The following is a 9344-nucleotide window of genomic DNA, read 5'->3' on the forward strand; positions in this document are numbered from 1 at the left end:
TCCTAAGCCCTAATATTATCAATACCAATCTCTACCACACAATGGCTATAACCAATATGCTCAAAATCATTTCCATCCCCCTTCACCGACTCCACCAATCCCAACATCCCAATATAAAAAGGATTGAAGTCATGATGTTGGAACTTCAAAGGAACATTGACTTGAAGTTTGATGAGGTTGGACATGAGGTTTCATGAAAAAACTCACCAATTGTCAGTCGGGTATAGGTGGCTTGAAAAAATGACGCAAAAATTGACATGGTTCATGGGTAAAAACCAACAAAAAATAATGTGTTGCTAATGAAACATTAATTCACAAAGAATTTTGTTGGAGCTCCAAACCTTATTAAAAACAAATACCTTGGTTTTAAGAATCTTTGAAACCCTAGAAATGAAACTCGACAACTAAGAAACCCTTCTCTTTCAAAAACATGGCATGGTACATGAACAATAGGAAAACACGACATCAGATAAGCAATGAACCTAGCCACTAAGATGTTGCTCAAACTATCAATACCAATCTCAACCTCAAGATGGCATAGTCAATATGCTCAAAATCCTTAGAATCCTCCTTCCCCTACTCTACGAGTCCCAACAACCCCACATAAAAGGCTTGAAGATATGATATTGGGATTCCAAAGCCAAATTGACTTGAAGCTACATGAAAGGAGTAGGCAAATGGATATGAGGCTTCATGAATAAAGTAGTTGTTGGTGCAGGATAGGTAGCTTGATGAGATTAAGAGGACGCATGAGATGGATTGAGAATTGGAAGAATATGAAGTCCTCCATGATACGGAGGATAAGAAAGAGGACCCCAAGGATAACTCTATGCTCGAGGAAGAACATGCCAATATGCATGAGGTTGTCTATCAACCTACTCGTATTACTACAACAAAGCAAGAAGAATACAATGAAGACAATTTTTGGGATCAGTGGAAAAGTTTTGCTTATCCATAGACACCAAGAAATCTATTTGTCAAAAGATCAAGTTACAGCAGCAACATGTGGAGAGCCACGTCATACCAGTAGCTCCAAAGGAGGTGGTTCACAAGTGTCACAAAGAAGATGTGGAGATCATATACAAAACATAATATAAACTATCTAATTGTTTATATTGTTAATAAACCATACTCAATCAAAAGTTGGCAGCATTCTTATCCAGCAATGGGGAACACTTTTTAATAATGACACAATTCATGGTAAGCAATAAAATTTAATGTGGGTGGAAGTACTGATTATTATCAGCCACATAGCTACATCATTTGCATCTCAAAAATAGTAAATTTCTAATGATTCCTACTAGACAATGACATGGCCATAGATAAATACACATTGCAATCTGCAAAGATCCATCTATCCTGACGCAAAAACTGACATGGTACATGGGTAAAAACCCACAAAAAATGATGCGCTGCTAATGATAAATTCATTTACAAAGAATTTTATTGGAGCTTCACACCCTTTTAAAAACATAAACCTTGGTTTTAAGAATATTTGAACCCCTAGAAATAAAGCTCCATAACTAAAAACCCTTCTCTCAAAAGGGGAGCTATCTATTCTTTCAAAAAGACGGCATGGTACATGAACAACAGGAAAACATGACATTAGAAAATAATGCACATTTTATGAAACATTCTTTGACAAAGAAATATTGAATCTGATGAAAATTAAAAAGGTTAAAAAAACATAATAAAATCAGACCTATCTATTCTGAAACAAAACAATGACATGGCAAATGGGCAAAATATGAAACACAGTGGCAAAAAAGTATACTCTTTTCACATACATTCTTTCACAGAGAAATGTTGGATCAAAGTTTATGTTGAACTAAAACTTGGTTTTAAGAAGCTTTAGAGTTTAAAACCCTAGAAATATAGTTTGACAACCTTTTTAATCATCCTCTTGATTCACAGCGTTAAAAGTATTGCAAACTTAAAATCATTATTAAGTGCAAATACTTTCCCTGGTTATCATTTGTCCCCTATTGGCCTACAAGCTTTTGTTGTCCACCAAAACCTATTGTTGTTGTCTCTCCAAGTCCCCCCTGAAACAAAGGCAACTAGAAACAAATCGGGCAACACAACATATAACATGATGAAAAATAATTATCTCTTTCGACATCGCATTCCTGATCATCTGCAACAAAATCATAAAAACTACACACCTGGTTCGCCCCTGGTTCATGTCCAACGAGCCACCGCGTGGTTCCCCAACATTTTGTTGAAAGTACAAAATTCATTGCTTACTAACATGTCATGGCTATTTCAACCGGTTTTTAATTGTATTTCCGACACATTTTCCATCAGCCAAAATCTTCTTAATCGCGCAATCTACAATGCAATTATGGATGGTCATATCATACATCGTTAAGGCTTCCAATTTCCTCCATCCACATCCCATCATGTGACGTAGGACTTGTCTTATCGCTCCACGTCATGGTGGTATGGTACATGTCATTCTAACTATGCCCCATTTTATTTTTTGCATTTGATTAACTTCACCTTTCAAAATGTGGACAATAAAGAACCAACATTAGATGCATGAATTTTAACCACTAGAGTAAGAGGTGGTGTACCATACCTATAAAGAACCTTGTATATAATAAAGAAGGGCATAGAAGACTAGTGACTTTTTAAAAAGATAAATAGGAGTAAAAAAGAAAGAGAGAAGGTGTTTATTAAGGAGCATGTGGGTTGATTAGACATACAAGTGAGTACTCAACCTGCATAAGCATCTTGAGGAAGCTAAGGAGATTGTGTGAGAAGGTGGTGAAGATGCCATTAAGTCATTAAACCATGACGCTAGTTTGTGCTTTAGAGTTCGAGTTGAAGGGTATAAGCTATCCAGCCAGTTAGTTTGATATGACTAGATGTCATAACAAAAACCATCATAATCTGTGTCATCGTACCACTATCTACTGCAAGTTACATTTGACCTTGTCGCATTTATAATTATTTAAATAAATAATATTTTATTGAGTTTAAAGTTAGTTTTTTTCAATCTTTATATGTACTATATTTACTTGTTTTATAAAATATATTACTATTATGTACATATTGTATTTCTCTATATATGCTAAATATATTTTAATTTCATTATTTTACTATATAATATAATATTAATTTTTTAATATTTATATAAATAAAATGATATAATATAGATAATATAATATAAAATAAAATAGAATATTGTGTTAATTAAAATAGAAACATTCTTTTAATTTTATCTTGTATAGTATATATTTTTATGTATAAATAGCATATTTTTAATAATATAATTTCTATAATATAAATTATATAATAATATGAATAATATTTAATCTATATTGTTATGACTAACAATACAGATATTTGTGTTTATAAAAAAAAAATTGTGTAAAATAAATATTTATGTTTATAAATAATAAATTGATATTAATAATATATAATTTATGTATTTTTATTTTGATGGCTATATTTTTTTTATATTAATTGATCTAAAATCTTTGTTCTTTTATTTTAACTTTATGATATTAAATATTTTCTTTTTATATTGTTGAGTGTGTAAATAATTTTAGTGTTTTGTAGAAATTATAATCACATTATAAAATTGTTAATATAATCATAATACATAACACAATCACACCTATGAAACTCCTCTTTTTAACCATTTTATATTTTACTATAATAAAAAACTCTATTTAGACAAAACATTATGTAAAAATCAGATAAAAATGATAGTTAAAATACAAAAAATTTTACCTAAATTTGTAATATCTTTCCCCAACTTTATCTTTAAAAATTCCTTAACAATGTTCACAAACTTTGGTTAAAATATTTCTCAAAAATTGAAAGCGTCCAACATGAAGATGTTTATTAGAAAAAAAATCTTCATAACTGTTCATTTAATGAAAACTTGAAAAATACAAAACAAGTTGGGTTCGATCAGATCCGGATAGGGTACGGCACACACGGTACGGCACACACCGGATAGGGTACAACAACATGTGGCATAGCATCTAGTCGAACTAAGGCCCCGTTTGGTTGCTGGCATAGGAATAGAAAATTAGAATAAAAAAATGGAATGGGAATAGAAATAGTCAATTCCAATCATGTTTGGTGCATTTGGAATTTGACTAAGAATATGTTAATATATTGTTTGGTTGTACAAAAATAGAATAAGAATAAGGTTAAATTTTGTATTTTTAAAAACATTTTTCTTTAAAAAAAATTTAATTTATCATTTTTTTAGTTAATTCATTTTTATTTTATTTTTTTAAACAAATAGATATAATTTTAAAAAATGTTATTAAAATTTATTTTTTTTTAAAAATTTAACAAAAAAATTCAAAAAGTAAAAGTTAAAAAAAAAAAAATTTAAAAAAAAAACATAAACAATAAAAAAAAAAAAATTTAAAAATGGAAAATATTTTTTAATGAAAAATCGGAATGGGAATGGAAATGGCCTTCCAATAACAGAGATTTTTTGGCATAGACATACGCTCATTTTAGGGGCAAAATTGAAATATGTCTTCTTATTCCCATTCCGATTGAGCTTTACCAAACAACGAATATAAAACATATTCTAATTTCGTTTTCCAATTCGAATACGAAACATCTACTCATCTACTCATTGATGGGACAAGGCCCATAATGGGAGGGTGAGAACACTTCAAGGGACACATCCAAAGGTAGGGAAGTGAAGAAGCGAAATAAATGTCTTCTGCAAAATCTTAAGGTATGCCCTATTTTGGCAATTAAGGGCTTTGAATAAAGAATTTAGCTGGTGAGATTTTGAATAGCACGGTAATAGATTTCATACTTCCTTGAATCTATCTTAAAAGGTTGTAAAACTTTCCGTTAGGAAGCATGAACTATGTATTACAGTGATGATCTCTACATTTGTATTTCTGATTATAAATCTATAATATCAATTAAAATCATGTAACCAATTAAAAAACATTTTGCCAAATCTTACATTTACAACTTCACTTCAACTACCGTCAAAGATCTATGAAAATTCTAAAATTTCACCAAACATTTGTAATCCTTATAGTACTGGTTGCAATTTTAGGATTTGCCCAAAACATTCAAGACCATATGCAAATGCTTCAAAGTTGAAGTAATCTTTCACACCCAAATCTTTTCAGAAAACCTGCTGGAAAGCCCTTACGCGACAACAAAAATTTACGCTCAAATCTGAAAATCAAATCGAATCAAAGCCGATCAAACAAAACAAATCCACAATCCTAGACATATTGAAGACGATCTCGTCTACAAATGCAAGATGTGAATGAATCGTCAAGCACGGAGAAAGAAAAGTGCATAGAAAAATGAAAAGCCAAAAGTAGAGATTCATACAGAATGTATTCTCGCCGAGCATAGGGCAGCGACGGTAAAATCAACTGCTCAGCTGCTCAGCAAGACAGATTCGATTTAGTCAACTTCCGACACGAGATAGGCATCACAAATATCCCACCTCGCTTTAATGATGACATTCATCTCAGTTCATACTTAAAACCCTATACTGCAGCTTTACCGAAACATTACAAAACAAAGGACAGCAACAGAAACACGGCACAAGCAAAGCATATACTAAACAAATGAAAGAACAAACTTTGAGATTCTGTCTCTTTCGGCCCGCCGCTTGTGAGTTTGCTGATTTTAGAACCTCCAGCTTTATCTGTAAATACACAGAGCGGAGAAATATAACCCTAACCCTACAAACAGTTTTGAAACCCTACCCGACTATTTATAGGCCCAAGCCGTCTCAATCGTACAGCCATCGATTTGTTTGTTTTAAATAATTAGCGAAAAATGCAAACCTTCCGCGTTTCCCAAACGTCTTTGGGATCTCCTCACGTCGGTGTGCTTCATTGAATGACAAATGATTGCATAATATGGTGCTACCTATGTGTATTAGGTAGTATGATATGGAAGTTCTTATAGAAAATTTAAGTTTTGTTATTTGTTTTTGAGGGAGGGTTCAAATGTGTGAGGTTATTTTAGGAACTCGATACGAGTCTACTCGTCCTCAAATCTCTTCAGTTTATAGCCAAGGACTGAGAGGCATCCATGCCATCACCTAGGACTCGATCTCGACCTCATCCCTTATGATGTATGAGCCTTGCACTCAACAAAACTTTATCTTCGGTGGACTCTTTGTGGATCATTCAACTTCACCAATAGACCAAGGGCTCATTGACTTAAAGTTTGTTATTCACATGAAGAGTACCACTAATCAAACTTTTAATTGTTAATTTTAAATGAGCTTTGATAAAACATGTATTAATAGTCAATTACTTTCTAGTATTTTTGGTTGGTAAGTGACTCATTTGTGTGTGATTATTGGGACATTTGTCCACAAGCATTGACATTTTATAATTGAACTACCATTGGTACATCTTTGAGTGGGCATGACGAGGCACTTTGAAATGTTCATTTTTTGACCCTTTGATGCTTGATGATCTCTACAAAGAGTTTTGTTAATACCTAGGAGCTAGAAAAGTATTTTTGAAGATGTCAATTCCATACCAAAAACAACCAAAAAAATTTGTTTAGTTTGACATATAATTTAGGCTCTACAAGCACATGAAGTTAGGGTTTGTGGATACTGATTCACTTTCCCAAGTTTCAAGATTCAATTGTATAGTGTTTTTTTTTTCTAATTGGTGTTTTGAATCACTGTCTTCCATCACCACGATAAAGAGTGTTAGATGAAGGATTGGTCTAAATTCAAATGTCTAGTTAGCAAGATTGATTCACATTAGGCATATATTATGTAAGAATTAATTTAAAACTTTTAAATTTAAATTGATATTTATGTCTAAGTTTTTTTCTCCTAATTAGTGATTATGTTTTGATTTGAAGTTTTCACTTGCCAACTTTGAAATTGTATTTAAGGATAAATGCAAATTTATTTGAGGTGTGGTAGACTTATTCTAGAGCTTTTATTATTAATCACATCGGCATTTCATTATCTCTTTGTATCAACATCTAGGATACATCACGTAGTTTTTTTGTTTTTGATTAAGGAAAACAGGTTTTAATGTGGCCTTAAAACCCTTACAAATCTAAAAGTAAAACATAGATAAAGCACTTAAAGTATCAATCAAACTAAATGCAACATTTTGAAATAGCTCCCCACAGGGAAACAAGATATAAACCAAACAAAAACAGGGGAGCAGAACAAAAAACTAGGAGATGCCCAAAAGCCAGGAAAGTTGCTCAAGTTATTTCTCTGAGTATTTTCGCAGCTCAAATTTTGAGCTCAGACATTCTTCCAGCTGCCTCTTTCATATCAGACAGATCTTTATCAAGTTCCTGGATATCCTTCTTCTTTGTGTTGGATTTATTCTCTTCCTTGAGCCATCCTCAAGAGACCTATCTTTGGCATTGTTAGGAGAATGTTCATCCTCTTTGTTGACCCTATGTTCTTCAATTTTGTTGATGAGCACCTTTATGTTCTTATTAGCTTCTTTGAGAATGTTGTAGCTTTGCTCATCAATATTTTGCATAGAGCCCTCCAGGTTTGAACCCTACTCTTGACTTCCTCCACTATGCTATCCATGTCCTTATCTTCCTTTGTTTTCTTGTTATGCAAACTGTAATTTTCATGTCCTTATCACGTAGTTTTTTGTTGTTGTCAATCGCATTCATTAGTTATCTCATCCAAGATTTGATTAAGGGAGAATCCCCTATCTAGTAAACAATATGAATTGTGTTATCATAGGTCTGGACATTTGGACATTTTAAATTTTACTTGAGGTAGATCAAGAGACATACACATTGAGTTCAAACCCATGAGTCAAATTTCACTTACACAATCAAGGTTCAAATCCTCATCATGGACTAGATTTAGTTCAACATTTGCATATCTAACCTAGCAAAATTTGAAGATGATGATTACTTTTCTTCTAACATATATAATAATAAGAGACTATGAGTGATGACTCAAAAGTTATGAATAAAATACTCTGTAATTATTTATAAGCTACCAAAATCAACAAAGTTCTTTGATTTTCTTTAGTTTCTTATTTTCTAACTTTTGTCATATGGTTTGTTGGGACTCTAAATTTGGTTATCTGAAATACATTATTTTATATTCCTTGAACCTAATTATAGTTAATTATTATTTTATTTTTTCTTTACATTTTTTGTGAACTTGTCATTTGATCCCTTACAGGGGTTTTAATTATAATTTTTGACCTTCTTTATATCTTTGACTTTTGATTTGATATTTTTTATTCTTGTGTCTTTATTCCACACTTAATTCATTTTGGGTCCACCATTTCTCATGCTTCACTAACTTATTTTTTAAGGTGGGGATTTTTATCATTTGCCACCTCTATTATACTTATCCAACCAATATCATACAAACTTCATTTTTATAACAATGTTTTTAGGGTGAAAATGGAAACACTCAATAAGATTTGTATATCAAATCAGAAATATGCCCGAAATATTCAAATATAAGGGAAAGAGAGGGCTTCCAAGCATAAGCCTCAATATAACCCAAGTTTGATTATGTAATACCCACCCCTAGTTTACTTTTGAATTATGTTATGATACTCGTTTAAACTATGTTTTTCTGTGTGTATCAAGTTACTCAGTATTTTGAGGACATGTTGTATGACGTTATATTATGGACATATTTATACCATAAGACTTTGTTTATATGTTATATGCTTTTAGTAGTTGATTATCATTATTTTCATGATGTAGATTGTTTTGCATGCTTCAGTTAATGAATTAAGTTATTATCATGTATGCAAGTGTCTTATTGGTTACTAATCTCATACTTGCATGTGTATGGTTGTATGTATGTTTTACTTTTCTGATTGATGCAGTGTATGGTTGTGCTAGGAGGGAGTTGTAGTCACCTATGAGTTAGGATCTACACATTGCACCACTCCATGTCATTGTTTGTTTAGTTTAGATACATGTATATGTGCATGCTTGTATCTTATGCAGGATTGCAAGTATCGCCCATCGACTTCCCTGAATCACCAAGATGAGCATGCCCTATCACAATAACTCTATGGTAAGAAAGGGGAGATATTCACCAAGTCTAAATCTGAACCTAGACCTCAGTTGTTCTGACATAGTAGACAAGTCTCTTTTAACCACCCAACTGAATTGTCAAGTGACATGGAATCGGTAACCCTTTATCTTTTAACTATGGTTTTGTGTTGTTCAATTTAAGTGGCTTTCATGATTTGGTTCACAATATGTTTGTAATATCAGGATATATTTAGAATTTAGTATTTAAATATTTATATTTAATCAAGAGACTTCGATTAATTTAATGTTGGGATTTAATCACACATTATAGGAGTTCAATTGAATTGAATAGGTTATTTAAA

At 31.9% G+C, this 9344-nt stretch overlaps 1 long non-coding RNA gene across 1 annotated transcript; it reads right to left on the reverse strand.

The window, feature by feature from the left end:
• Positions 1–4941: 4941 nt before the first annotated feature.
• LOC149530356 (uncharacterized) lies at positions 4942–5761 on the reverse strand. The gene is made up of 2 exons (XR_016358695.1): positions 5341–5761; positions 4942–5178 (listed from the first exon to the last, which is right to left on the reverse strand). It is a non-coding gene; the product is annotated as an uncharacterized LOC149530356 (long non-coding RNA).
• Between the last annotated feature and the right edge of the window lie 3583 nt (positions 5762–9344).

Source organism: Cupressus sempervirens, chromosome 11, assembly GCF_028749045.1.
Source record: "Cupressus sempervirens isolate cs-2001-9-10 chromosome 11, ASM2874904v1, whole genome shotgun sequence".
Lineage (NCBI taxonomy): Eukaryota > Viridiplantae > Streptophyta > Pinopsida > Cupressales > Cupressaceae > Cupressus > Cupressus sempervirens.